Raw genomic sequence first — 4,020 nt, forward strand, 5'->3', positions numbered from 1 at the left:
AGATCCAACATGTTTCCTGCAGACCTTGAACTAAGTGTTTTCCCATTCCTTACCTGACTTTCATCCTCCAACAGTGGGTTAAGGTAGGTGTTGTCAACACAGTTTTACAAATGAGGGAGGTTATGTAACTTGCCAGAGGTCAAGTTGACTGTGTACACATTCTACTATCTGAACTCCACAATATCACCCCCAGTTCCGTGCCCAAGACACTACTCACCATCCAGTACTAAGCACAGGACAGCCTTGATGGAAGGCCCACCAGACTTAGCCAGGAGTATCACTGAGTGCACAGACTGGGGTGACCTGGGCAGCATCCTCCAACTCAGGCTGACCTCAGCCCTGCTGCTCCCCTGGGACGACCTCAGCCTTCTCTGTGTGGAGCAGCAAATTGGACAAATAAGAAGCCACCATTCCTGGGTCCTGTTCTGCTGGAGGCCTGGGCCATGGCAGGATGCTTAATGCAAAGCTTGGCAGGCCTTCCCTTCTTCATTTAGGCCTCCTCCCAGGAGGGGATCCAGAGGCGGGAACATGAGAAAGGGAAAGGAAAAATAATAAGAGATAAGTGAGAAAAGAGAATATTTATAGGGCTTGTAACATCTAATGGAAACCAGCTGCCTGGTTGGGGGGGTGGGGAGCTTTCTTTAGTTTCGCCTGAGGGGGGGATTTCTAGGTCTTCCCTTTCCATACCTGTAGGGGGGTGGTGGAGGGGGAGAGAGGCCCAGCTTGGAGACTTGGGGAGGGCTGTGCTCCCCGCACACTGGGCATTAGAGAACGGCTCTCCCCTCCGGGCCTCACTCCACCCCCACCTCCTGCCTTCATTTTAAGCTGGAGCTGATTCAAACCTGCTGCTTTTGGAAAGAGGCCATCAGTACAGGCTCCAACAGAAAGATGATCCGCGAGGGGATAGGAGTGTGAGAGAGTGGGGCAATCAGAAAGAATGAGAAAATGAGACAGGGGAATGGAAAAGGTGAATAAACAGGGGATGAGGAGGGAGGGAGAAAGATTGAAAGATTAAAATGTTGGCTGAGCAGGGAGCTTGCAAAGGGAGTGACTGAAAGCCTGGAATTGGAGCAAATTCAGGGCTGATCCTTCTGGGCCCTTTCTGTCTCCCACAGATCTTTCGGCCTTAAAGATGTGTCTGCATGAAATTTTCCAGGGCTTTTTCCCATAAATCTGTAATTTCCTTTTTCTCAAGGTCTCCGGACCAAAAGCCTCATCCAAGAATTGTATAAAGAACACTGAAACTAGGAGGAGCTTTGTAAATGGAAAAAGTGTGATATTTTAGGGCTGGAATCTGGGGCAGACTTTTAGAAAGACAGCTGCCAAAAGCAAGGCATGTTACAGAAGCTGATTTTTCTTGGGGCAGAAGCTCTGGGTGTTAGACTTCAGCTCTCTCTTAGGTCCTCAGGTGAGCTGAAGACGGCAGGCATGTCCACCACCCATGAATCAAGCCTGTGTGTATTCAATGATGTTTGTTACAGAAGTTAAAAAAAGTGGGGGGGAGGGTCATTTAAATAGTGAGAATGATTTTTCCATCCTTCAACTCGAAGAACAGTGGTATTAGGTGAGCTGAGCTGAGACATTTGAATCTACCCTTCCTTTGTCCCTTTTGGCCTTGGCTCCCAGATATGAGTGGATTTGCATTTAAAGAAGCAATAACTTACTTCATAAAACATGTTCCATTAAGTAAAAGTCCACTGTTTTATCTCCTACCCAACTGAAAGAAAATACCCCACAAACTATATTGCTTTCAATGAAAGAGTGTGTAGAAAAAATAATTTTTCTCCAGCTTTTCTAGATTCTTAGTTGCAATAGACCTCTATAATAAAAGACAAATTAATCAGAGAAAAAACAAATGGAAATTTATTAACATGAATACTTCATATATACATAGAGCCATTAGTCTCTCTGAAAGAGGTGACTTTGAATGTCAGCTTGTATAGATCATCTTCAACAAAGAACAGTATCTTTAAAGAAGTGACATAATGGAAAAAAAAGGAGTTTAAGTCTTTAGGGCAGCAATTTAGGAGAAGCCAAATAGAATAGTCCTTTGTCTGTGGTTCCTCTTCCTATGATTTCAGTTGCCTTCACACAACTGCGATCTGAAAATATTAAACATAAAATTCCAGAAATAAACAAGTCACAAATTTGAAAGGCATGCTATATCCCCTATTCTGTCCTGCCCAAGGCATGCATGAATTGTCCTTTTGTCCAGAGTATCCACGCCATATATGCCACTAGCCCATTAGTTACTTAGTAGCCCTCTTTTAGATGAACTGTGGAGGTGTCAACAATACCTGTACTGAAGGAATCCTTAGATGGTAGCCTAACACAATGCCTACATCATTTGCCTCACTCGTCTCAGGCATAGGCATTAGATCATCTCATATTATCATAACAAGGGTGAGAATTGTGAGAGAAAGACCACATTCACATTGACTTTGATTATAATGCAGTGCTATAATGGTTCTATTTTATTATTAATGTTGTTAATCTCTTACTGTGCCTACTTTATAAAGCAGTGTTTATTATAGGTGTATATGGATAAGAAAAAAGTGTAGGGTTTGATACTGAGGTTTCAGCATCCTCTGGGGTCTGGGAGGATGTTTCTCTCTTGGGTAAGTGTGAATTACTATAATTGGTAGAGAAAGAGGCGTTAGTAAAGCTTTTTAATGTGATTCCTTTTGTACTGTCTCTGGGCTCATTAACATCCAAAGTTATCTTCACTCATCACTTTTTTTTTCTCCTCCCTGGTAGAAGGAGATAAGGCAGGATATCTTTGTTTATGAATCCATGCTCTGCTTAGACCCCCTTTCTTTTTTACCTTAAGTGTTACCTATGGACTTGTTGTCAGTTGGGGTTAGTGAGAATCGGAGAATGTTGAGTATTTGGACTTATGGCTGGATTAATTGATGACTTTCTTCTGACTATCTAGCAAATTCACTGGTATGTAATAAACTGAGAAGAGTCCACAGACCCTTGAACTCATAAAAGCTCCAAGAAGGGAACAGTATGTGCAGTGAGACAGAAACTCTCTTCTGCATCCTTCCTTCTTGTAGGGACACACTTCTATCCCTGCCTTGCTGTCTTCTCGTGGCACTCTATATAGGATAGCAGGTCCTGGGCACCATCAGAATCCGACACACCAAGAGAAGACTCCAGTCTCCTTTGTATCCTAGTGGGTCCCTTTTTATCTTATTCGACAAGTTGACTCTCTTTATTAATTTAGCAACAAGTCTTCTGTGCCTGCAAGATTAGAAAGAAAGTCAGTTCAAAGCCCAGGCTAACAAAAATAGCAACTTTCCCTCAGCAGAGAATGATTATTACCACTTTAAGGACTGCAGGGGAAAACACACACACACACACACACAACAAAAACAAACAGACAAACGTCCAAACAAAAGGTGAAGATGTTTTCCCCTTTGGAAGAAATTTTGATTAAACTGTCAGATTTTTCTTTTTTAATAATTGTTCCCCTTACACTGGCAGACTATAGCTCTGGGCAGCTTCATCTTGCCCAAGGAAGCACCAGTCTTTTGTAAATGAAGTTTCTTCTTGATCGTTGCAAACACTCCTCATTGTGAGAACTTCTGATCTTATTAACTCAAGGGAAGGGATTAATTTAAGGGAAGGAATTCGAGAAAACTGCAATCTTCCCATTTTGACTTCCAGGTCAAAGGGCCCCAAGGTCCTTATACTAAGACCTGCCAGGAAAGCACTTTTTAACCTTTCAAAGTTGTGCTAGAGAAAGAATTTGCATTCCGTGTGCTGAACCTTGCTGATTCAGTACTGATTCACGATTCATGATATTTCCAGGTCAAAAAAATTATATGGCCAGGTGCGGTTGCACACGCCTATAATTCCAGTGGTTCAGGAGGCTGAGACAGGAGAATTATGAGTTCAAGCCAGCCTCAGAATGGCGAGGTGCTAAGCAGCTCAGTGATACCCTGCCTCTAAATAAAATACAAAGTAATAGGGCTGGTGATATGGCTCAGTGGTTGAATGCTATATGTAGGTCAA

This window comes from Marmota monax, unplaced genomic scaffold (assembly GCF_021218885.2).
Source record: "Marmota monax isolate L192 unplaced genomic scaffold, Marmota_monax_Labrador192_F-V1.1 WCK01_AAM20220418_F8-fsc00119, whole genome shotgun sequence".
Taxonomy (NCBI): Eukaryota; Metazoa; Chordata; class Mammalia; order Rodentia; family Sciuridae; genus Marmota; species Marmota monax.